The following is a 27,378-nucleotide window of genomic DNA, read 5'->3' as shown; positions in this document are numbered from 1 at the left end:
TCAGCTCGGTGCTTTGCGATGACCTAGAGAGGTGGGATAGGGAGGATGGGAGGGAGGCTCAAGAGGGAGGGGATACGGGGATATATGTATGCATATGGCTAATTCACTTTGTTGTACAACAGAACTAACACAGTATTGTGAAGCAATTATACTCCAAAAAAGATCTATTAAAAACAACAACAACAATATGATGATGCTAGAGGGAAACATCCACGTCAGATAAAGAAAAACTGGGTGAAGGAATGACTAAGCACTCATTTTATTTGCGAAGCTAATAAATGACTTTTTCTTCTAGAAAATGCATCCCAACTTTCCAGCATTGCCATGGAGAAGACTCAGGGTCCATGCTACCAGATTTAAATTGCAGGTGGTTAGGATACCTAATGAATTGCCAATGAAAGAAATTGCTAGCTCCTTTTAAAAATAAGTGCCAAAACTGTTAGCAACACTCAGTTAAATGATTCTGGAGGTCCATAAAATTGTGCCAAAATATCTCCTTCAAAGTGAAGCACTCACAGATTTTCCATTCACATGTGGGTAAACACTCAAGGTAAAATGACAAATTTGAATACACATGCCATCATAAAAGCTTGGCAGGTACTTACATACTCCATGCCACAGAACTGCAGACCTACTTGACAACATATCACTTTGGAATTATTCTAGACTTTAAGCTCCTAGGCAACAAAGACACTTACCTGTATCCCTATCACCTAATGTCACAGTGTATATCAAGTTGAACTTAATAGATGTTCTATAAAAACAATGTCCAGTCCTTTCCACCCACTTAACATGCTACCTCGTTTAGATGGTGATACAAACACTTGATCAGTAGGACCAAGCAGGTTTTAAGTATTGTTAGGAATTTTAATGAGGCATGCTCATTGTACAAGCATTTAAATTACACAGCAAAATACCAAAACAAAAATAAAAATCACGGGCTTCCCTGGTGGTGCAGTGGTTGAGAATCTGCCTGCTAATGCAGGGGACACGGGTTCGAGCCCTGGTCTGGGAAGATCCCACATGCCGCGGAGCAGTAGGCCCGTGAGCCACAACTACTGAGCCTGCGCGTCTGGAGCCTGTGCTCCACACCAAGAGAGGCCACGATAGTGAGAGGCCCGCGCACCGCGATGAAGAGTGGCCCCCGCTTGCCGCAACTAGAGAAAGCCCTAGCACAGAAACGAAGACCCAACATAGCAATCAATCAATCAATAAATCAATAAATCTTTAAAAAAAAAATAAAAAAAAAAATAAAAAAAAAAAAATAAAAATCACTTGAAAAAAGCACTGCTAAGATGTTATTCAATATTCCTTCTGCCCACATACATATATAAAAACAATTTTATATATATGGATTCACATTATTTAAGATTTTCTGTGATCACAATTATTTTAACTTACTAATTTGTCAGAGATATCTTTCCATAAAAATAAAGTACCTTTTTTTAATTGAAGTATAATTTACATACTATACTATGTTAGTTATGTTAGAACATAGTGATTTGATATTTCTATACATTACAAAATGATCTCCACAATAAGACTAGTTACCCAAAGTTATTACAATTTTATTGACTATATTCCCCATGCTGTACATTTCATCCCTGTGACTCATTTTATAATTGGAAGTTTGTATCTCTTAATCTCCCTCACCTATTTCACCCACCGTCCCCCAACCCCCCGCAAATCTGGCAACCAGACCGTTTATTCTCTGTATCCATGACTCTGTTTCTGTAATGTTTGTTCATTTGTTTTTTTTCTTAGATTCTACATATAAGTGAAATCATATGGTATTTGTTTTTCCCTGACATATTTCACTTAGCATTATACCCTCTAGGTCCATCCATCTCATCACAAATGACAAGATTTCATTTTTATGGCTAATATTCCAGTCTGTGTATGTATATGGATGTGTGTGTGTGTGTGTGTGTCTTCTTTATCCATTCATCTATTAATGGATGTTTCAGTTGTTTCCATGTCTTGGCTATTGTAAATAATGCTGCTATGAACATCGGGGTACATGTATCTTTTTGAATTACTATTTTCATTTTCTTCAGATATATACCCAGGAGTGGGATTGCTGGATCATATGATGATAGATCTATTTTTAGTTTTTTGAGGAACCTCCATACTGTTTTCCATAGTGGCTGCACCAATTTATATTCCCACCAACAGTGCACAAGGGTTCCCTTATCTCCACATCCTGGCCAATATTTGTTATCTGTTGCCTTTTTGATGATAGCCATTCTGACAGGTGTAAGGTTTTGTGGTTTTTGATTTGCATTTTCCTGATGATTAGTGATGTTGAGCATCTTTTCATGTTTCTCTTGGCCATCTGTATGTCTTTTTTGGAAAAATATCTATTCAGATTTTTTAATAGAGTTTATGTTTTTTATGTTGAGTTGTATGAGTTCTTTGTATATTTTAGATATTAACCCCCTTATAGGATATGTCGTTTGCAAACATCTTCTCCCATTCAGTAGTCTGCCTTTTCATTTTGTTAATAGTTTCCTTCACAGAGAAAAGCTTTTTAGTTTGATATAGTCCCATTTGTTTATTGTTGCTTTTGTTTCCCTTGCCCGAGGAGACAGATCCAAAAAAATATTGGTAAGACCAGTGTCATAGAGTGTACTGCCTATGTTTTCTTCTAGGAGTTTTATGGTTTCAGGTCTCATATTTAAGTCTTTAACCCATTTTGAGTTTATTTTTGTACATGGTATGAGAAAAAAGTCCAGTTTGATTCTTCTGCATGTAGCTGTCCAGTTTTCCCAACATTGTTTTTTGAAGAGGCTGTCTTTTCCACATTATATACCCTTGCCTCCTTTGTCATACATTAAGTGACCATATAAGTGTAGGTTCATTTCCGGGCTCTCTGTTCAGAAGAACTTTATCATTATTAATGGCTACCAAGTATTCCATCGTAGACGTGTACCATTATTTAGAGACAAGTCTCCTACTAATGGATACTTAGGTTATTTCTAGTTTTTTCTTATCAAACACAAACCTGCCATGGGTATCTCTGTGCGTGCATCTTTCAGTAGCTGTACAATTGCCTTCTCTATACAAATTCTAGAAGTTGAATTGCTCAACCAAAGTGTATGCACATCTTACATAGTTATGTATGCGGCTACACTGCCCTCCAGAAAGGTTATAACAACATAGACCCAACCAACCATAGCCTTCCAGAGGTCTTCACTCTTGCCAACACCATCATGTTGTTGAAACACACTGCCGATGTGTTTCTACTTGCATGTTAGAGATATTAACAATAAACATGCTCTAAATATTTTTCAGTTAGTCACATCTTTAAATCTTGTGATTTTTGTCATGTGTAAGCTTTTATTATACTATAAAAGAGCAATTTTTAAACAATTTCTGATTTTCATGACACATATGGAAAGATTCTATCACTCCAAACTTTTTAAAATCAGTATTTTCTGCTAGTACCATTATTCTTAACCTTTCTGTGATGAGAACCCTGTTTGAGAATCTTATGAAAACAGACCCACCCAGAAAAAAATGCCCTTAAATGTAAACATTTTGCAGACAATTCCACACAGTTCAAGACTTCATTAACCAGATGTGTGATCTTGCACAAATCATATTTTCTGTATTTCTCTGCAAACTAATACAGAATGATAAAATGTTTCTATCGTAGGACTATCTGCACAGGTCCAATGCAGAATACCCACTCTATCTATAGGTTAAGAGGGCCCCTTTCTAACATCTTCCTTCCAAGGACTCCATCTCCACTGCCTTGCTCTTCTTCCCATGCATACTACGTGAAAAATTTGTGCGTAAATACATGAGGATTTCTCTTAGTTTTTGCCAGTTGGCATCTCTAGCCAAGCCCTCTTATGTAACAAGGTTTGAAGAGTTAGGAAAAATTGGCAAAAAGATCCCTTTCCAGTCTCTACTCTTGAGGCTCATCTCAGAGAACCCCTGAAGTTTATTCTGAAAATTTTAAATTTTTATTAAAGTTCTTATTTATCATCACTTATCTTTTGGCCACTCTCAATTTCTATAGTTCCTGAGTCCTTAATTTTTACCACCCTGTAGCACAAAATTTAAAATCTCCTAATGAGTTAGGGGAAATTAAATAAGACTTAAAACTTATGAAGAACATAAACTATCACAGGATTGAGAGAAAGTTAATAGAAGGCGAGCCAATAACTACTCCAGAAGGAGGGAAGGTACTAAAGCATTGCACATTGCTTCACAGGTGGCAAGGAAGGAAAAAATATATAAGGTTTTCTCATCAAAATGTAAGCTAGTCATGTAATAGCTAAGAGGTGTGTACACAATGAAATTCAGAAGATCAAAGTACTTTAACAATGAGAGTTTTCACAGCATTCTCACGAAATTCAGGGGAATAAACCCAGGGCAGGGTAGAAATCTGGGTTACATGCCAAGCTCTGCTACACAGGAGCTACTGACTGGCCTTGGGCAAGTCACTTCCCTTCTCTGGGTTGATAATCCCCAGTTTAAACCTTACATTCTCACAAAAGCCTCCTTGGACCCTAAGACAGCTCCCCGTGGTGGGCTTCTGTAGCTCCCAGTACTTACAGCTTTCAGACTTAATTATTTGTTCATTGTCTATCTTCTCCATTTGATAGTAAGCTCCACGTCTATATTCACCTCAGATCCCTTGCTCCTTACACAGTGCCTGGTACAAAATAGAAGGAAGGAGGGAGGGATGAATGAAGAAGTAACTGAATCAATAAATTGATCATAAAAAGAGGTAGACCTGATGACCTCTAAGGTGTGTTTAGAAGCTAATGTATTAAAGGCATTTCTTGCTGTTGAACTCTATAAATGCTTGGGTTTAATTAGGTTAAAACACTTATGGATCACCTAATTTGAATGGAGTCTTACGCTTGGTCTATAGGGAGAAAAAGGGTAGCCAAGGATAAATGAGGATTAGGTCTTGTCCCTGCCCTTCAAAGAAATGAGTCTGGCTAGGGAAAAAAAAACTGCATTAAACAACTATGACAAAGGAATAGGACGACTTTAATGAAAGCAAAAGTAACAGAGTAAGTGATATGATTAAGGGAGCTGGGGTGACTCTCAATTATTAAAGTACACTACACAGAGGTGAAAGGACACTCTCTAACCACACAGCCAATTTAAGTGAGACCTGATGAAAAAGAACTCAGGCCCTTCCATCTCCTGGTAGTTAAGGAAGCTCCTTAAGTAAAAAGTGAGGCTCATGTTCCTGAGATTGCAGGCTCTTCACAGGGTTACAAGAGAGGAAAAGGTAAGATTCAGCTCAACAGATAAAGTCAGATATGGCCAAACCAATCCTACTGCAGACAGCTTTGGAGGCATGCAGAGTTTGACCCACCTGGAAGAATAAATGCTTCTCCAGGGAGAACCAAGCAAGTGGTGGTCATTGAAGAAACAGATAAAAATGGTAATTAAGTGAAGGCTACAAACTATTAATGCAATGAAACCCCCATATTCTGAGGCCCTGCCACGTGCCTCCTATAGTGTAGGCCATGCAAAGAATGCAAGAGAAGTTCATGGCAGGGTCCACGCCTGTGGAGACTCAGTGTCTAACTGTGGAGACAAATATGTAATTGAGGGGAAAAAATTCCAATAAGTAACAAAGTCTCCTAGCTCCAAAATGTGGCCTTAAACTGTGATGCCCAAAGAAGCAGGTAGGCAGGGAGGCCTGGCGCTGAACTGGGAAATAGGGCTTTGCCCTTGGCACCTCTAGGTCTCTTCTTGTTGGGCCTCTCACCCCTCAGGAGCATCCCTCTCCCATCTTTTTCACCCTGGGAAGAAGGATTGTAGGCACAAGGGATTAGCCACAACATTTAGTGGCCTGCCCAGCAGCAAAACAAAAGAGAGGCAGGGAAACCCAGACAGACAGGATGTGGCGGAGAGAGCACATCTGAGAGCAGCGATTTGAGGGCCAAGCAGGGTGTGACATGAAGTAAAGTAAGATGCAAGTTCTTTTTCCTTCCTCAGGAACAAACCCACAGAGGGGCTATCAATCGTTCTCAGGTAAGTCTGACCCCATCTTCTCTTCTTCCTAAATTCTGAGGGAACAGGGGAGAGCTTCCATCAGGAGAAAAGTTCTCAGCCCACAGGGCAGGAAATTGAGAGGGTTATTTAAAATTGAAGAAGGAGTAGGATATCCCACCTAACACAAGTCACAAAGGGGCTACATGTCAGCTGTTGTACCTCTCCTTCCCGTTGCTGTCCTCATCCTGGTGCCCGTAATATAAAAAACGCAAAATCAAGTTTAAAAAATATCCAACTTGATCAGAGGCTGTACATTTCTTGCCTCCTCCAACTATGAATAACTCTGTGAGGAAGGACACATGGCTGAGCTCTGGTGTCTCCCCTTCAAAAGGATTAACAAACAACTTCGTGCAACCCAGTGTCCCAGTTTATTGTTAGCACCCTCCCTTTTTTCCACCCTAAAACACACTCACACACAGGCACTCCCTCCATCAGTGCTCATGGAGAGAAGTGGTTGGGAGCTCCTGTTGCCTGCCTATAAAATCTCTCCATTCAAAGAAGTTACACTAGATAATCTTTCTGATTACTAGCCCAGAAAAACCCCAAACAAACAAAAAACTCTATCATAACTCTTCTCCAAAAAAAAGGATCTGGAAAGAACAATTCAGTCGTCCCTAGGTATCTGCTGGGATACCAAAAGTCACAGACCCTCTAGTCCCTTATATAAAATAACAGTGTTTGCATATAACCTACGCACATCCTCTCGTATACTTTAAGTAATCTCTAGATTACCGAATACCTCTGTATTACCTAATATAATGTAAATGCTATGTAAATTGTTGTAAATACAATGTAAATGCTATGTAAATTGTTGTAAATACAATGTAAATGCTATGTAAATAGTTGTCAGTGTGCAGCAAATTCAAGTTTTGCTTTTTGGAACTTTCTGGATTTTTTTTTCCATAGAAAAACCCACACAGTTGTACTTATGCCTCTCATCAATAAACTCAAGCAAATATTTTCTCTCATATGGCTCATGTAGATTAATATCAAAAAAACAAACAACCCAACAGAAAAATGGGCAGAAGATCTAAATAGACATTTCTCCAAAGAAGACAGACAGATGGCCAAAAAGTACATGAAAAGATGCTCAACATTACTAATTATTAGAGCAATGCAAATCAAAACTGCAATGAGGTATCACCTCACACTGGTCAGAATGGCCATCATCAAAATATCTACAAACAATAAATGCTGGAGAGAGTGTGGAGAAAAGGGAACCCTCCTACACTGGCTGGGAATATAAATTGGTACAGCCACTATGGAGAACAGCATGGAAGTTCCTTAAGAAACTAAAACTAGAGCTAACTTATGACCCAGCAATCCCACCCCTGGGCATATATCTGGAGAAAAACATGGTTCAGAAGGATACAGGCACCCCAATGTTCATTGCAGAGCTGTTTACAATAGCCAAGACATGGAAGCAACCTAAATGTCCATCGACAGAGGAATGGATAAAGCAGATGTGGTACATATATACAATGGAATATTACTCAGCCATTAAAAAGAATGAAAAAATGCCATTTGCAGCAACATGGATGGACCTGGAGATTACCATATTAAGTGAAGTCAGTCAGACAGAGAAAGGCAAATATCATATGATATCGCTTATATGCGGGATCTAAAAAAATGATACCAATGAACTTATTTACAAAACAGAAACAGGCTCACAGATCTCAAAATCAAATTTATGGTTACCAAAGGGGAAACGTGGGGGGAAGTGATAAATTAGGAGATTGGGATTAACATATACACACTACTATATATAAAATAGATAACTAACAAGGACCTGCTGCATAGCACAGGAAACTCTACTCAATATTCTGCAATAACCTATATGGGAAAAGAATCTGAAAAGAATGGATATGTATATGTATAACTGAATCACTCTGTTGTATACCTGAAACTAACACATTGTTAATCAACTATACTCCAATACAAATTTTTTAAAAAAGAAGCAAAAAAAGAGACAAAATTAATGCAATGAGACCCACACATACATATGAAATTGCAGCCCATGCTAAAAACTAAAAAAAAAAAAAAATCAAACCAGAAAAGCAATATTTAAGTTATTCTCACCTTGAGTAGAAAAAAATTTTAAAGCCTTATTTTGTGCATGATACAATAAGGAAAATGGAGAAAAAAGAGGAAGAAAGAGTGAGAAGGGCCAGAAGGAGTTAGGTTTTAAAAACTACAATTTATAAGCCTAACATATGGCTTAAAATCATTTGAGCAAGAGGTGTAAAACCATAATTTAAATAGAGTGAACAAAAGAAACACAGATATGCTTTCAGCTCTACAGTGAGAAGGGCAGAGCTGCCAGGACAGCAACACCATTGTTTGAGAACAATGGCAGGTTTATTCATGTTAAACGTGCTATAACTGAGAATCAATATGGGGCACAGTCTGCTTAAATGAATTCCAAGGGTTTGTACAAGCAATCCTGTTAATGTCATGTTGCATTTTATTACATGATGTTTGGAATAAAAAGCCTGTTGGTTGGGTGCTGGAAAAGTTTGTTTTAAAGAGGTATACCTTATGATGACAGCTGTAATCATAGCATTTGATCTTCATGATAAATCTCACTATACATGAGAGGAAACAACTGCGAAGACAATGAATCAGTGCTCAGCGTTGTATGGAGTGACCCTGAAACTGCCTTCAATTTCTGATGTGGGCAGATACACCAGGACATTATGAGGGTCCAGGATAATTTTCACCATCACAGGTGGAAGGAGGACAGTATCTTCTTTTTTTCTCAAAGAACCAAGTTCTTTCAATCTTTTTTTTTCATTTTTATTTATTTATTTTTATTGACATACAGTTGATTTACAGTGTTTCAGGTGTTCAGCAAAATGATTCAGTTATACATACATATATATTATTTTTAGATTCTTCTCCATTATAGGTTATTACAAGATATTGAACATAGTTCCCTGTACTACACAGTAAATCCTTGTTGTTTATCTATTTTATATATCGTAGTGTGTATGTTAATCCCAATCTCCTAATTTATCCCTCCCTCCTCCCCGTTTTCTCTTTGGTAACCATAAGTTTGTTTTCTATGTCTGTGAGTCTATTTCTGTTTTGTAAATTGGTTCATTTGAGTCTATTTCTGTTTTGTAAATTGGTTCATTTGTATCATTTTTTTAGATTCCCCATATAAGTGGTATCATATGATATTTGTCTTTTCTGACTTACTTCATTCAGTATGACAATCTCTAGGTCCATCCACGTTGCTGCAAATGGCATTATTTCATTCTTTTTCATGGCTGAGTAATATTCCATTGTACATATATACTGCATCTTCTTTATCCATTCATCTGTCGATGGACTTTTAGACTGCTGCCATGCCTTGGCTATTGTAAATAGTGCTGCTATGAACATTGAGGTGCATGTATCTTTCGAATCAGAGTTTTCATCTTTTCTGGATATATGCCCAGGAGTAAGATTGCTGGATCATATGGTAACTCTATTTTTAGTTTAAGGAACCTCCATGCTGTTTTACATAGTGGCTACACCAATTTACATTCCCACCAACAGTGTACAAGAGTCCCCTTTCTCCATACCCTAGGAGAGCATATCTTTAGGTACTTACTGATAGAGTTGGGGGGCTGGGGTCTTATCTAAGAAACATGTGGTTAGAGGTGTGGCAGTGGCAGGCAGAGGATGGCTAATCAAGAAATGTGATTCAGATCAGCTGGGCAATTCTGATGTTCAGTAACTTCATCAGCAAGCACACATGATGAGCTTACACACAGAGCTCTGTGCTGGGCAGGAAGAAAAGAGGACACGGGCGAGGGAGTAACCCAGGTACCATGCTCACAAGCAGCCTATAAGGGCGTTATTATGAATCCCATCCTACAAATAAGAAAATTGAGGCTGAGAGATATTAAATATTTTGCCCAAAGTCACCTTTCTAAAATCTGATAGAGACCAGATGGAAATGCTGATCTGGCTAACAGGATAAAGGTCTTTCAATGCTACCAAACCAAATGGTCACTGAAAAGAAAGGGCATTCTATGCTGAGAGTAGACAATGGGACCAAAGACCAGTCTGAGTAAGGAGCAGTTTGTGCATAGAAAAAGTACAAAGTCAGAAAGTAAGTTGGAGTCAGACTGTGGACTGCCTTTATGTCTAGTTAAGAAGCACACTGTCTTGCAGGCTGCTGGGAATCACAGAACTTTGAAAATCAAAAAAGATGTAAGAAAGGGAGCAAAGAGACCAAAGGATCTACACCAGGTAACAGGGTTAGTGAGAGAAGGGAAAAGATGGAAAGGCATTTAGAGAAACACCAGAAGGAACAAGAAGTTAAAGTCCAGTACCATACTGACACAGGATTTGGGGCTCTCAAAGTAAAAGACACTAATTGGGGGTTACTAATAATGTCCTATTGTTTAATGTTTGGCAAATATTTTACTAATGCCAATAATTAAGAATTTCAGAAGTGATCTAATAAGTGTTCTTTCCAATAGAAAGGGGACAGCTTTTGACAGCTAAGGGAAGCATGCACCTGGTCTGCCTTCTTCCTCATGCAGGAAACTTCTTTTAAGGGGGACGTGCTAATAAGAAGTCATGTTTGAAGATATTATTGGGTTGGCCAAAAGGTTCCTTTGGTTTTTAAGTACAAATAAAAGACACATTTTTCATTTTCACCAAGAACTTTATTGAACAACATATTCACCCTTTTGTTCCACTGCCTTCTGCCATTTTTCAGGCAACTTCATAATTCCATCTTCCCAAAACTTTTTATCTTTTTGAGCAAAGAACTGTTCCAGGTGCCTTTTATAGTCTTCCAGGGAATTGAAATTTTTTCCATTAAGAGAATTTTGTAAAGACCAAAGTAAACGGACATCCAAAGGTGCAATGTCTGGTGAATACAGCGGATGAATCAGAACTTCCCAGCCAAGCTATAACAATTTTTGCCTGGTCATTAAAGAAACACACAGTCTTGCGTTATCCTGATGGAAGATTATGTGTTTTCTGTTGACTAAGTCTGGACGCTTTTCGTCGAGTGCTGCTTTCAGTTGGTCTAATTGGGAGCAGTACTTGTTGGAATTAATTGCTTGGTTTTTCCGGAAGAAGCTCATAATAGAGGACTCCCTTCCAATCCCACCATATACACAATATCACCTTCTTTGGATGAAGACAGGCCTTTGGTGTGGTTGGTGGTGGTTCATTTTGCTTGCCCCACCATCTCTTCCGTTCCACATTATTGTACCGTATCCACTTTTTCATCGCCCATCACAATTTGTTTTAAAAATGGAACATTTTTGTTATGTTTAAGTAGAGAATTGCACGTGGAAATACGGTCAAGAAGGTTTTTTTCACTTAACTTATGTGGAACCCAAACATCAAAGCGATGAACATAATAAAGCAAACAAAATAATGATTATCAATGCTTGACTTGGATATTTTGAGTATGTCGGCGATCTCCAGCGTGGTATAACATTGATTGTTCTCAATTAATGTCTCAATTTGATTGCTATCAACTTCAACTGGTCTACCTGACCGTGGAGCATCGTCCAGCGAGAAATCTCCAGCACGAAACTTTGCAAACTACTTTTGACATGTTCAACCAGTCACAGCACCTTCTCCATACACTGCACAAATCCTTTTCTGCATTTCAGTTTTGTTTTTACCTTTCTTGAAATAACAAAGCATAATATGCCGAAAATGTTGCTTTTTTTCTTCCATCTTCAATATTAAAATGGCTACACAAAAATTCAACAATTTCGATTTTTTTTTTAAAATGCACACTGATATGACAGCTGTCACAATACAATCTAACAAAATTGTTTCAATGACGTTAAAGACAACTAAATTCTACTAGAGCCATCTTGCAGAAAAAACCAAACGAACCTTTTGGCCAACCCAATACTCTAGCCACAGCTTTGTTTCTTGGAAAGTTGACGGCCAAGATTCAACGATGTGCTCAGGAGGGAAAAGGCCTGAGTAGGATCTATCACCCCTTCCTGTGGCTCATGGGAAGAACAGGACAGTTCACTAAAGCTGGAGGTTTCAGCCCTCCCCTCAAGCATCTGTGTCCTCAGTCCTTGCCTCTCGAGCACATTTATCCCCCAACAACCTCACAAGGAATGGACTACAGCAGGACAAAATCCCAGGATTCAGGATCTGGGGCCTCAGCCATCTTTCAGAATCTCTTTACACCCTAGAGAGAGCAGATGCCTTTACTGTTGCTACAGAATCTTCATGCAGGGGCTGCAAATTAATTCCTGATTCTATGAGAAAAAACATAATTTTGTTTTATTTTTGTAAAAAATAAATTAGATATGCACAAATTTGACTTACAGTATAAACTAAAGATAAAGTAAGATTAGCACTTGTTTAAAATTAAAATTGAAGATTTTAATCTGGAAATATGTGGTTATCTGTATACAAATCTTCCTGCTCAGAAGAAACACGAATATATACGTTAAAACTAATTCGATACAATGCTCTATTTTTCCCTTCTCATTAAAAAAATTCAATAGAGGGGATAGGGATCTTCACAGAGTAAGAAGAGAAACTGAAGCAAAAGATTCATCTCTGCTCCTTTCCCCTTAGTAGGCAGCAGCTGGGTGAGAAAGCTGATCCTTCAATAACAGAGTACATTCTTTCCTCAACCAGCAGTTGTAGAAGCCCCACTGCACTTCTCTTCTGCCTCTTTCAAAAGAAGCTGCACCCAAGGAAATACTGACTCTCTGTATGTGGCACCACCGTGCTGCAGCTACTTGAGAAGAGTAAGAGCCTTCAGTAGATTCAGTGAGCCAAAGTGCTCACTGTTTGTGCTACCACAGGGCACACCCTTCACAGCTGTGCAGGCCCATCGAGCTGGAACCATCATTCTTATCCTGTCACAGAATCATAAATAGGGACAGAGCCTTCTGCAATATGAGAATGCACTCCCTTGTAAAGTCATATTCAATCACTGGTTCAAATGAAACTAACTCTCCAAGATTAGGGGTAAATGAACAAAACACACTACAACACAAAACATTTTAAAGTCTGCTTTGTAAGGCAGTAATTCCCAAAATGACAACATCTATATGGAATTTATCTTTGGAGTAATAAGCCAAGTTATTTTCCTTTGTCAGAACTGGAATCTTACAAACCCAGCTACTGAACAACACTTGTCAAAGATGTCAAAACGTCTTTCAACATTTAGACAGCCACCTAGCCATTATTCCTGTGGGATACATGGGTGGTTGAGAGAATCACATTTGACAGATGCAAAAAATAAGATACCCATATGGAAAATACAACTCCTCATTTCCCAACCATCTAGCCCAGCAATTTCCCTACCATTCTGCACAGGGATGCAGCCAGCCGCCTCAAAAAAAAAAAAAAAAAAAAAAAAGGATACAGGCTTTTTCACAATTGCTACTCAATGTGTAGGCTTTGAAAGTAATCTTCCAATTCTTTATTATACACATGACCCACAAACACTGTTTATATTGATTCCAAGAATTAAGAATTCAGGGTCCTTACACCAGAGAGGTCTCATGTTCTATCAGTCTACCCCACCATTGCTTCCTTCCAGAGAAACCACAGTCCTTGTTGAGGCAAGAAGACCTAGGCCACAGCTGTGTGGAACAAGAGAGTACCCCTAAGACTGCCTGGTAGAAGAGCTTTGACCAGACGGATGGTAGTTACTACAGAATTATCATATTCCTTTCCTTCTTGGTCCATACACAGACCATCAGTTAGGTTGTGGCGACAGGAAGACCTGAGCAGAGAAGCCAAAACGGAAATGCTGAGCCATGTTAATGGTCAAGAAGTAGAATGTGGACTGATCAAGTACTGTTAGTGCAGATACATGCTGGAGTTGCAACAGATCAGGGGACAATCTTCCTGGTCCTGAGTTAGGTCCTGTCTCCATGAGGTCTGGCCAGACTACAGCTCTTTCTCATCCTGAAAGGCCTCTGGGATTCCTCCCAACTTGCCACATGTCTGACATTTGTTTTATTTTCTCATGCATCCTTACTTAAGCCTTCCATTTCTTAAGGTAACTTGAATGAGTTTCTGTTCTCGTAATCAAAGACATTTATAGGGGCCCCAAAGCAAGATGTCTGAAAGTGTTCCTTTTCTCTTTACTAACTATAAAACAATCTCAGATCTCCCATCTGACAGTCTACACATAACCTCACAAATTTAGGGCTACTTTGCCAGTTTTTGTAATCACAGAGAAAGAAAAGAAATGGCTGGCAAAGCCCCTTTCCCCTGGACTGTCTTTAAATTGCCCTTGCTGCATTTTTTCTCCCAGTCGATCCCTGCCACATGTAGACCACCATTTACTTTCAGTAGATCTAGAAGGTTCAGCCACAGTTAAGTCAAGAATAAAAACCCAGCATCCTATGGGAGCCTTAGTAGTCTCTCCACCCTCTGTGGCACTGACAGAATCCCCCCTGTGACTTCTTGGTTGATTTCAAGGTTCAGGGACCAAGTTTTCCACTGGCAAAACCTGATTCTTCTGGTCCCTAAAAAATAAGATTGGCTCCCAAAGCAGTTCCAGCACTGGGAAAAGGTCAGGTCATATCAGAAATTAATTAGCCAGCCCCTCGGAGCACTGCACCTTCTGCAACTCTAATTACTCCTCCCTCCTAACAAAACACCCCGCTCAACTCTCTAGCAACCAGTGATTCTCAATCACAGGCAGTATTTGGAAATGTGAGGGGCCATGCTTGTTGACTCAATGACTTGGTTAGAGTAATACAGGTATTTAGTAACCAGGGATGCTAAATGTCCTATAATGGACAGCAAAGTTCCACACGATGATGAATCATTGTATCAAAATGTTAACAGCACCTCCCTTGAGAAACACTGAGCCCCCTCCAACATTCCCAGCAGACCAAAGCAGGACAGAAAGGCAAAGTGAAGACAGGAGGGCAGTAAGAGGACCAGCACTGCACCATCAGAAGTGAAGCAGTCGAGTGAAGACTGTCCGGGGATCACCTCGCCCTGACTACCTCCTTCCCCTCGCCTCCAGGAACACTACTCACAGCACACAAACTCCTTGTTCTCTCCTGCTACCACGCAAAACAGTCTTGGGCTCAGATTTAAATTACATCTTTTAAAATGTGTGTCTTTATTTCCACATCTTTTCCTTTGTTCTAATTATGGTAGTTTCTAAGCAACTAATGTTGGTGCTACTAATAGATAATATCACCTGAAAATTCTTCCATGTTGCTAAAGGGCTTAATTACTAAATTTGTACTATAATATGTCTGTTGGAAAATCTAGAGACTAATTCTTTAGGGGATAACTCCTCAGAGATTAAACTTGAGAGATTAAACTTGTGAATTAATACCTTCTTATGAAACACTTTTTTGAGCCACACTGGGGCTTGGAAGAAGGGAAGGTGAAAACTCTCTCGCCACTTCTCCCAGACTCTTCGTTATGCTCTAGGCAGTATCAAAAGAGACATCCTGCATAAACTAGCTTCACCACCAAGGGTCAGGGCATGGAGAGACCAGATGGAAAGAGACAGCTCAGCAGCCTTGGATTAAAGCACAAATATTTTTGAGGCAGTGCACTCAGTTATGTCAAAGAGACAGGCCCATGGCCCTTTCTGTAACAGACAGATGCTGCAGCAAGGTAAAAAGTTCAGCAAGAGCCACTCACAGATTGAAAAGTGCCCAAGAATGGAGAAGTCCAAAATGCAATCCTGTTTTAAATGAGGTGAGGTCTTGTTATAACAAGCGCACTTGCTGTCACTACAAGTGTGCATTTCTGACAAATAGGGTCCTTCCAGACTGAAGCAGTGCTATCCAACAGAATTCCCTCTGATGATGGCAATGCTCTCTGTCCGCACTGTGCCTGTGTCAATATGGTAGCGTTTGTTGTAAGTTTTGTGAGTGTACCTAATAATTGCAGGGACCAGAAACACAGCAAGGCTGAACACAAATCTGCCAGGACAGTTTACATCTAATCCCTGCACTTGCCCTTCCTTAGAGTTAAACTGAGGCTTTCTAGTAAAATAACGTGATTGCTTCAGGCCTAAGTCAGGGTGATGGCCTTTTTCACCATTCCAACACAGAGTTCTAGAAGATTATCAGAACACCTGTGATATTAAAACATTTTATGTATCATTCAAAGAGCATGAGTTGAAGATAAACCCTTTTCCATAATTCCAAAGGGGAGAAGAAACAGAAATGTAAAAGTGCTAGAATAAAAACAGATTTCTCCAAACATTCTCTGGCCTTTGTTGTATTACCTGCAAAATCTGTTCTAGGATCAGTAGTCATTTGGGAGGATATTTTTCTTTGGGGGGGTTACTTCTTTATGTCCTTTGATCTGATTATACATGAGTCACTTTAGCATTAAGAGATTACCACAACCCCCCCAACCCCCGGTCAAAAGCAATTTCCTTGACTGCTCTTCTAAACAGCCTCCTTCTCCCTCCTCCACTCTCCCATTTTTTAACTTTCCAAAAAAAAGCCTTTATTCACGAATATATTGTTGAAATGAGCTGAATATGAAGCTCTCAAGTAAAATCAGAATCCAGTACTGTTCATCATTTCCCACACCACTAACCCTTCACCCTTCAAACTCCCCTGCTCCTCAGCTACTGCCTTCACAAGGATTAAGAGTGATCCTTGAGTCCTGGAAATTTGGGGAGACAGATATTTCTTAGCATTTATAGAGCTCCCAAGTAATCACACAGCACTATGTACATCCCTTCTCTAGGGTGCTGAGTTATAAATGCTGTGTCCATTTTACAGGTAGGGAAACTGGAGCAAAATGAGGCTAAATGATTAAAATACAGTCCCAGAGAAACTCAGAGCAAGATTAAGTCACTGTACACCTCCAGCAGTGGTTCTCAACCAGGGGCAGTTTTCCCCCCCAGGGGACATTTGGCAGTGTCTGGAGACATTTTTGATTGTCACGATTGCGGTGGGGTGGAGTGGGGGAACTACCGGCCTCTAGTGGGTAGAGGCCAAGGATGCTGCTGAACATGCTACAATGCACAGGACAGCCCACAACAAAGAATCGCCAGGCTCAGCATGTCAGTGGTGCCGAGGATGAGAACCCCTGATCCTCTGGCATCTCCAGCACTACTTTCTTTGGCCCCTAGTCAATAAAGAATGGCTCCCTCTGTAATTTGATCCTTGTACAATATTTACACAAGAAACATGCCAGTTCAGTGTTATTTCTGGCATGCTATACTTTTTAGTTACTTTTAAAATGGAAAATATATGGGAGCCACAGAGGAAAATGAGGAAAGCTGGCAAAGTGTGGCTCCTTTCCTCTAATGAGAAAGCTTAGCCAATACCAGGTCCTTTCCTTAGCGACCCCCAGGCACTGAGCTGGGGTCTGTGTCTGGCTACTCACTTGGACTCTTCAGTTGCTGATGTGCTTTGCAGCTGCCTTTTCTCTGCTTTGCTTATCTCTAAGCATGCACATCACTCCAGAGCAGTAATGATGTATGCTTATGGGAATCTCCAGAGGTCTACAGCCTCTAATTGTCTATTTTGTTCAGTAAATTGTACTCATTACTGAGCCATGTGAGGCACAGAAGGACATCAGCCTTTCTGGGTGCCCTCTGTCTGAGCCTGGGTAATGGGACGTTATCAGCAAGGGCTCCACAGTATTGAAATAAGATGCTTAAAAACAACCCTCCATCCAGTTTTTCAGCTGATTACTTTTATTTTTTTTATATAACTTCCTGTCCCCCTCTTTCCTAACCATCCTTAGCTCTGTTTAGATTTGTATTAACTATAATTTTCTCTTCAGTGAGTCTGATTTTAGTTTAAGCTCTAGAAGCCAGAGAGTTCAGAAAGGACTGGATGTCCTTTCCACCCCTCCCTCCCAGACTTCCACTGGTCTCTGAGAAGGGCACACCAAACAGTGAACTTCTTCTCCTTTTGGTCTCAAAAACCTTCAGGACAAATGAAAATCCAAAGCCAGCTTTGGTTATAATGCTCCCAGTGCCTACATCCGTTGCACTAGGGACTGCAAACAGATGAGGAGGGAATGGACATGTGACTTCCAGTGACACTGGATAAAATAAAATGGAATGGGCAAAACCATGTGCTTTGCTACTGCTATTATCCACCAAACTGGGAATCATCAACTCTCTGGTAAGCTGTTTCTGCCTCCCATCCCAAAAAGAAAAGTGATTAATGCAGGAAAAGTTAAGCAAAGTAATCCACGGAGGGGGAGGATGCTGAGAGAGGGGAATTTGAGCCAGCAGAGCTAACAATATGATACGGCTACAGGAAAGCGGCACTCAGGCCTAGTTCCCTCCTCTACAGTGTATCTCAGGAAGGCCCAGCAACACCCTCACCATCCACGTAAATCAAATCCCACAAAAAATCACTAAAACTTCTTGTGCTGAGATATTCCCATGCAGAGATTCCATCCCATAACCCTGACAATGGTTTTAGCTTTGTAAGTGCTGATCTTAATGGTGTTTATGAGCTGAATCACTAAAGGCTTTGGGAACCTTTCACAAACAGGGCACCCCATTGCACTGACTCCAAGAGGCTGTTAAGACAAGGGTAAAACCAGAGCAACAATGGCAACAATGCTTTTGACTTACCCTGGAGTAGAGGGTGTGAGAGCCTTCAAACGCACTTACATCCTTGCGACCCATCAGCTCTGCTGCCTTTCACCACTCACTTCTGCATGGTGGACCACAACCGATCAATCACCAACTACCAAAGACGAAAAATGAATGAATGCGTTAGGCCAGAAGATCCGTAACTTCAAGTCCCAAGCTACTGCTCAAGTGAATTTGCTAGTGTAGGCTAAGTACTTACTTAACACATAGACCCAAACACATATACTAGCTCTAGTTCAGTAAAAGTCTGTTTCTGGTCCTTGTATACATACTGGACAAGTGAACAGTGGAGGGGCCCTCCTTGATCAGTGATCCAGGCACCCAGGCTGACAAAAGTCCTGCCATCCTTAGACACAGCTTCCAAGATCCCCCAGGGGTCCTTTCCAGTCCAGCCTATGAGGAGTGTAAAACAACATGGAGGAACTCACATGGGTGTTCTCTTTTTGTGTTTTCTTCCTAGAAGTGGACCACAACCCTTTTCTGCTTCCACTCAGTTACACAGCCACACCTAAGCCCATGGGTTGCTGGGTAGCTAGTAATCAGTCTCATACAAGCCTGACTCCAGCCCAACAAAGAAGACAATGTTAGTTTTAGAGTATGGAGTTCTGGGTGAGACACTGTGAACTTGACTTAGTTACTTAACAACTCTGAGATCTGGTTTCCTCATCTGTGAAATACCCTGCTTCCTTCATTGACCGGTGTGTCAACGTGAGATTCAAAATAAGACAAAACAGCACTTCTGAGACTTTAAAGTACATGCATGGCACCTGGGCATCTTGATAAAATGCAGATTGCAAACTCCCAGATGACACCAATGCTGTTCTCTGACCACACTTTAAGTAGAAAAGAGATTTTTAAAATTAGAGAATATTTTTGTATACCACAAAGTGATTTGCAGATATAAAGAATTATTATCTTGGCACCGACTTTGATTATACATGAATTCCCAACTAGCCAGCATTTTCAGGATATGTTTAGCCTGGGTACCAGGTAAAATTTCATAGAGTCACAGGATTTTGGAACTGGAAAGGATTTAAGTGGTCACTGCTCTCCCCTCTTATTTTCCAGACAAGGAAACAAACTCAGAGAAGTCAACGATGTCCCCGAAATCTCAGAACAACTTAGTGTGCTGGAATTAGAATCCAGAAATTTGACTATTTCTTCTCTTATTACATATATTCAATTCTTCTTTTCCTTCTGAAGAAGAAAAGGTAGTTTTATTCTTCTGTTAAAGCGAGAATAAATGCTACCCTGGCCCAAATCTAAAAAGGTACCAGAAGGTAGCATTCACCAGCATGGGTCACCATCGTACCAAATGTAAGTGAGGGGGTTACAGGACAGACATTGAGATTTTCAAGCAGACGTTCTTCAGAACATAGTGATTTCCATCAAAGTTATATCTCATGTGTCCAAAATGTGACTTGAACACAAATTAACTTCTGTATACCTTCTGGCAAAAGCAAGAATTTTTAGTTTCCATATATACACACTGAGTCACTCCTATTAGGGGACAATTAGAAAAAGAGAATTTGAGATTGCAAATAAAAAAGGGAAAGGAAATAATTAGCTGAGGAGGAGCAGTGGTTTCTGTAGTCAACCCTGGAGACAAATAAAGGAACCTCAAGATTTTTTATCCCCGACACCTAAATTATTTCCCATCTCTGAGATCATGGTGAGTCCTAGGAGTTAACAGCAGAAAGTAAAACTTAGGGCCTCAGCAGTGAGAGACAGGAGTCCAAACTCCAAGTCCCAAGTCAGAAAGGCATTGACTTACCTGGAAATCAAATCAGATTGGGGAAGAAGGAAGCCTCTTAGTATGCATGTCTCCAATAAAGCCATATAAATTTGAAAGTGTTTTGGTGAAATTAGGAGGGCGTACTTACTGAGCAAGGAATGATAAATGGAAATCCATACTTGCATATCCATCATTAAGATGGGTAAAATGTTATTATCAGCATCTTCATTTAGTGAGTAATTTCAAGCATTCTAATAAAGGTAAAATGTTCTAAGAACTTCTATAGGTTTACTTCTGTACTCCACCCCCAACTCTCTTCCACCATAGTGTCTCTAGCACCTCAAAAATTCTCACATCCTGGCCATTTCCCAGAACCTATTCTAGACCCTAGAATTTTTACCCTACTTTTGTGCCATGGACCCTCCCCTCCTTTTGGCAATCTATTGAAGCCTAAGGAGCTCCTTCTTAGAATAATCTGTTAAATGCATAGAGAAAATATATAAGATTACAAAGGAAGCCAATTATATGGAAATACTCTTCTATCCACATAGCCCTCAAGAGTCCATGGACCCAATTTAAAAACATCTGATTGGGGAATGACTCTTCTAGGGTGATGAAAGCTTTTTCTTACAGGAAAGGTTATGCAGAAAAGTTTTAAAAATACAAGGATGTATAGTAACAATGCTGCTCAAGAACAGTCAGAGAAGAAAAGAATGAGGTGCAAAAAGAAGCCTGACCTTGAATTTCTGCCCAAACACAACACTAGTCATGCTGTGGCTTTAAAACCTACATTAAGGAATTACTCAGAATTTTTTTGGCTCCAGCCCTGTAGACACAGCATCTTCTGTGTACTGATGGCAGGTGAAGAAACACAGCACTGGAGAAGGCAAGACTGACATAAGCCCAAGCTTGGGTCCTAGTTCTCTAACTAGCTCTGTTAGCTTGGTCAAGTCACTCAGCTCTGAGGTGAAACTCCTTGCCTGTAAAATGAGAAGGTTGAGCTAAACCATCCCTAGGTTTCTTACAACTCTGAATTATTAGGATTCTAAGACAATGCACAATCATTTCTCTGAGAAGAAATATTAGTGAGATTTCTTTTTGCCCTAGGTTCACTGCATGAAAATACCTTCTAGATGAGAATTTTTCAGAGGTTTCAGAAATACCTTATAAGACTCACCTGGCCATAGAATTTTAGACTTAGAAGGGATTTTAAGAGACATGCACCACATCTCACCAATTCCAGTGACCAGGTGAGAAAACTGAGGTTCTGAAAGGCAAAGAAATGTATTTGAGGTCACATGATGAGGCAGTGTTAGTGGACTGTTCTGACTACTGCCATCTAGCATCAGCAGGATTTTAGAATTTGGCACTGGTAGTAGAACCTAGCTCATGAGTTCACTTGAAGAGAGACAGAAATAAACTTCAAATAAGCTGAGCCATAGAATGGGGATGGCACGAGGAAGCAGGTGACTGGGGTAATGACTCCCAGCAGCAGTGTTCTATGCCTCCAGTAGGGTCAAAGCTCGTATGCACAGCAACCTCACTAGCAACAGTACTACCTCCCTCAAATATCATGGCTACAAAATCCATCTCAAAGAACAGTCAATTACAAAAAATGAAAAACAACAACAAAAACAAAAAAGGTATTTCAAAACAGGGGAATAGATGAACGAACCCTGGCTAAAAAGGTCAATGAAACCAGAGTTCAAGATTTGAATTGTTAATACAATCTTAAAATCTTAAAATACTTGTTAGGAATTTTTAAGTTTTAGGATTCAAAATAACTTTGACCTACCTTTGTGGACAGCGCTGAAGTACAGTAGCTACGAGCATTATTTTAACTAATACCCTCACCACTATCTTCAGAGCATGTAATTATTGGATACTGATCAGGTTTAAAAGTTAGACATGTATTTCCATAGTCCCGTCCACGTGTAGAGACTAGTTTTATAAGCAAAGAAGTAGAAACTATGAAGTTGTTGGGAATTTTGATTGAATCATGATTTCAACCTCATTTTCAATTAGCCAACATGTATGCCAAGTACTTTCAAAACCTGTGCTATGAGGCTTAATTGTCAGTTTACCCTCTCCACCTCCCACACACAACCAGCAGAGTAATGGCACCATTCCCACCCACAATCACCATCCCTACCTTAGAGCAACATTTCTGGCTTTCAGAACTTTTTTTTTTTTTTAGATTTTCTTTGAGAACCGATACAGCCTTTCAAAATCTATACTAGAGGCTACACACTGCTGGTTTGCCACCTCTATATTTCATCTCTTCCAGGAATTCCCAGAGACAGCAGTGCCATCTACTGGTAGGGAGGGCACAACTTGTTTTCTGGAAGCCAGTGGGTGACATGTCAAGGATCTGAAAGAATGGCAGCCTAGATTTGTGTCTTTGTGTGCCTGTCTTTTCTAGAGCACATTACAATCATAACTTATGCTTACAATCTGACACACAGAACTCCACAGGAGGCCCCATCGTGAAGGGCAGGTCTTCTGTAAGCCACAAAAAGCCCAGCCAGTCTAGCCAATAGTGAGGCGGCTCTGCCTAGAAATGCCTCCTCAAGGCTCCTCAAGGCTGAGCCTTGCTGAATTAAACACTTCCTAGCTCTCCTTTACCCCCATGCTTCTGTATCAGATGATCTCACCCGTGCCCCCACCTGTGGCAATGTTATCCCGCTCTATCTTACAGCAAGCGTCCCAGGGAAGGTGCTCAGACCCCTCTCAACGTGAAGGCTCTTAGATTTACACAATGTGACACAGATCCTGCTCAAAGGACGCTACTGCTTAGGCATGCAGGTCAGACTCTAATCTCTCTCATTCACTCTCCATCCCCCCGTCCCTGACCCAGGGGACAGAAACAACAGAAAAGAAATGATTTTGTTGTTGCTTTGAAAGCTACACTAGTGGGCTTTTATTGACTCAGAGAATAAACCTTGTCCTGTAGGTCACCGAGGTACGTTGCTTCCCTCAAGATGAACTAAGCCTGCCAATCTTTCTGTGTTCCCTTGTGTAACCTAATAAGTGTTTCTCAACCTTTCCAAAACCCCTGCCTCCCTTCCACAGGCTAAAGATAAACACTGCATGCCCTTTGTGTATTTATATAACAAAAGTGACATTTTTCTCTCTAAACATAAGCATATACCTTTTCAAACTACACCACCTACCCCAGCCTCGGAATTCCTTCCTCTCCCCACTGCATACCAGCTAAAAACAAATCACTGACAAATTTTAAAATTATTCTTACTATTCCAAGCTGTCAGGTGACAATCTATATTTTACTTTACGAGAGTCATTTGTTATATTCCCAACAAGCTTTGCAGCACCTTCTCTTTTACTTTTGCTCACCCCAGAGAACCACCAAAAGTTGATTTGTTACAGTTGATGTTAATTCTGATTCCCCCTAACAAATTTAAGTGTTCCCTCTTCAATTAGCTTGAACTTGCCAAGTAAATTGATTTCTTAGCAAGTGTAGGCATTTCACAGGCATGGAGTGTGTCTTAGATGCTTGAAAAAAATCACATTGTTTCCTAAAAAAAAACACAAAACTTTGTATGGGGAAGGTAAGAGTAATAAAAAGCCTTTGAAGGGGTATCTACCAGGAACCGGAGAGATTCTTGTCCATTTCCTACCAGAATAAGCCCTAAATGAATTACAGTGAAACTCCAGTATACAGTAAAATCTTCCTAATAACAGTTAGTTGAACCACTTCTTACCAAGCAGACTACCAGGTACATCTAACAAATTAACCAGTGGAAAACTGAAGGGACTTTCTATACTTCGTTATAAGATGTACAGTGTGCCCTTGCTATTGCAGGTCTGGGAAAATGCAGAAGGAAAGAGGCAGGGGATGCCTCCCTTTTTAAAGTATGACTTAAAGGAGACATTCCCCCCCACCCCCATGCACAAGCAGGTTTGGCATCCAATGGTCTTCTTTAAACACGCACTTTTCAAAGAATTAAGGAGATCTAAATGGGTGTAATTTAGACCCTTCTCCCTACAGCCCATTAACATGCTGGAAATAAGTCATTACTTGCTTCGACAGCCCAGAAAAACCTCAGTTTACAGAGATAACCAGTTTACAGAGATAAACGCCCTTCCCTCCCCTCCCCACCCCACCCCACCCCCCCCGCCCCTCAGAAAAAGGTTTTCTTGAAAGAGAATATCAGTGTGATGGTCTGGTCTGCAGTTCACTGCAGGCATCTCCCTCCTCACAATTACCAGTCATCAGTTTCGCTGTAATTTCTTATGGTAGCCTCTCATTTAGACCTGCTCCGCCAGTGCCCAGCTGCTTTTAAAATCATCATTTTCCGTCTCCTTACGGATCTCTGTATTCCTTCGGCAGGCTGAAAGCGCTCAATTTCGGTGCAGCTCTGGGACTGAGAGCTGGCGGGCAGGTCCGGAGAAGCCTTGCACCGGTGCACCTGGGCTGGCCCACCGGTCCTTGCCCCCACCCCAGCCCGCACGGCTGCGCCAGGAATTCGGCTTTGCTCGCCGCCGCCGGATTACTTCGAGTCCCGCGGCTTGGCCAAAGTGACACCACATTTTTTTCTTCGTTTTCACATGTGACAGGTCCCACTGCATTAAAGCCATCTTCTCCCCGGCCCCCGCCCCACCACCTTTCACCCTTTACCTCGGGAGGGGGTCGATACCAGAATCCCCCCGGGCGGGAAACAAAGGCTGAGGCGAGGCTGCCAGGTGGGCAACTCCCCTCAGGCGGACCCGTCACCGCGGTGAGGAGGATGGGGAGATGCATTAGAGGGCAGAAAAAGGGAAACCGAGGCACCGAGGGTGATGGCTGAGCCCGGGTCTGCATCCTCTCCCAAGCGAGGCTCCTCGGGCGGGCGAACCCCAGACCTCCCACCGCCCCGCTCGCCCGCACCCGGCAGCGGAAGGACAGGGAGGCCGCCCCGCGGCGGTTCTTACCTCGGGAGAAGCGCTCCGACTCCCTCCGACGGCTCGGGGAAAAAAAAAAAAAAAAAAAAAAAACCCCGCCGCTTGCGCACGCGTACTTGCGTTCTCTCGCCTTCGCGCCCCCGCGCGCGCCTCTCCGACCCGGCTTTGGCCCGCCCCGGCCCTGTCCGTCAGCGTCCGCGAGAGCCAATCCAGTAGCACGGGAGGACCAGCCCCGGTCACGTGGTAGTGCCAGCCAATCACCAAATTGCCCTCGGCAGCACCCTCTCCGATGTCTCTGGGGGTTCGGTTGCTACCGAGTGGAGCGGGTGCGCGGTGTGCACAAAGGGCTGAGTGTCTGTTTGGGGGTTGATTGGCGCTAGACTGATCAATTACTAGATCAATCGATATCTCAAATTCTAAATATGAATAAGAATGACCTGGGCATCTTGTTAAAAGGCGGATTCTGATCCACTAAGTCTGAGATGGGGGCTTGAGACTCTGCCTTTCTAACAAGCTCTAGGCGGTGATGGTGATGTTCCTGTTCTGAGGACCACGCTTTGGGTAGCAATATTTTGAGGACACTTGTCAGAAAATGATGGTTGTAACCCCCGCTCCATGTTATCTAAAAGTTTCAAGACCTTTTACTTCCTCAAGTGATGGAAAGCATTCCAGGGACTGACTAAACAAGGGGTGTTCTGGTGACGCTCGTAGTTTGGGCACAGGCTGAGGGAAGGTATGTTTAATTTCAACATCACCCATCCTTGGCCCATGGGACACAAACCTGTGCCGATTTGGTGGACGCTCCTTATTGAGAACTAGGTCATCTTAAAGTATTGGGCATGTGTGTCACTGTGCTGTACTCTTGGCCAGAGAAGCAACATGAGTGGTTTCTGCTTTCTGGAAACTTGCAGTCTGTCACAGAACTACACAGGCAAACTCAGGAAGAAACATATAGGAATAACATGTAGGGAGCTAATTGTTGCAGCATCTTGGACAATTCAGGCCAGAACTATCCAAAATAAGCCAGAGAGGTTGTCATATCCTATCTTAGGGATCTTTGAAATTGTCGAGATAGCCTTCTGTCAGTAATTCCGGAGTCTGGAATTCAGGAAGCCCAATGCCTCTGTCATCTCTAAAACTTGACCTAAATCTAAGTATTTTCAGACTGGCTGCTAGAATATTTGTTGTTCAGCACAGTCAAGCTCTTATTACTCAAGACTGCACCAAAGTGATTCAAAGGTCTAAGTGCTGCATTCTCCAAAACGTTCCTCCTACTTCAGACCAGGTGGTGTGACACTGCTTCCAGAAGTTTTCTCTCACTATTCCTCAAGGTGATCAAACTGTCACTTAGAGAAAACTTCACCCTTGTCAGTGTGTCTTGGGCCTCTGACTTATCAGCCCTACAAGTGAAGCCTGCTTAGCAATCTCAGACATTGTTCATGAGTGTCTCTATCAGAGATAGCATAGCACAAAGCTCAGAGTTGCAGGGAATACACTGAATCTAGCACAACAATGGTTCTGGATGCAGCTGGAGTAATGAAACGTCTAACCAAGAAAAATATGTTTGAAAGTCTCAGAGAAAGTTTATTGTGCTGTCTTTAAACCACTGGTCCTCAAGCTTGGGTGTACGTTAACGCTTTTAGGGAAATAGGTTTTGGGGGTCCTGTGCCTAGAGATTCCGATTGGAGTGAAGAGTGGAACCTGGGCAACTATAGGTTTAAAAAGTTCCACAGGTGATTTGTATCCAGCCATGCTTGAGAATACCTATATAAGCTGCTAGATTGAGGAACTCATTGTTTAACAAGGGAAATCAACTCAGCAACACAAATCACTAATGACATAAAGATTGGAAACAAAGACCTAAATGTAAGGCCAGACACTATCAAACTCTTAGAGGAAAACATAGGCAGAACACTCTATGACATAAATCACAGCAAGATCCTTTTTGACCCAGCTCCTAGAGAAATGGAAATAAAAACACAAATAAACAAATGGGACCTAATGAAACTTAAAAGCTTTTGCACAGCCAAGGAAACTATAAACAAGACGAAAAGACAACCCTCAGAATGGGAGAAAACATTTGCAAATGAAGCAACTGACAAAGAATTAATCTCCAAGATTTACAAGCAGCTCATGCAGCTCAATA

General features: G+C 41.2%; 1 protein-coding gene across 2 annotated transcripts in view; it reads right to left on the bottom strand.

Annotated features, from left to right (window-relative positions):
- TMEM108 (transmembrane protein 108) overlaps positions 1-25,338 on the bottom strand; it is a 380,405-nt gene extending 355,067 nt beyond the window's left edge. For both annotated transcript variants that reach the window (XM_036850679.1, XM_036850678.1), the window contains exons 1-2: positions 25,263-25,338; positions 18,575-18,689 (exon numbers count right to left, since the gene is read on the bottom strand). The gene's annotated coding sequence lies outside the window, so the exon portion shown is untranslated. The remainder of the gene's footprint in view (positions 1-18,574; positions 18,690-25,262) is intronic.
- Between the last annotated feature and the right edge of the window lie 2,040 nt (positions 25,339-27,378).

The sequence above is a fragment of the Balaenoptera musculus genome, chromosome 4, assembly GCF_009873245.2.
Source record: "Balaenoptera musculus isolate JJ_BM4_2016_0621 chromosome 4, mBalMus1.pri.v3, whole genome shotgun sequence".
NCBI lineage: Eukaryota > Metazoa > Chordata > Mammalia > Artiodactyla > Balaenopteridae > Balaenoptera > Balaenoptera musculus.
The sequence above is the reverse complement of the archived record's forward strand: the minus strand, read 5'-3'. Positions and strand labels throughout refer to the sequence as shown.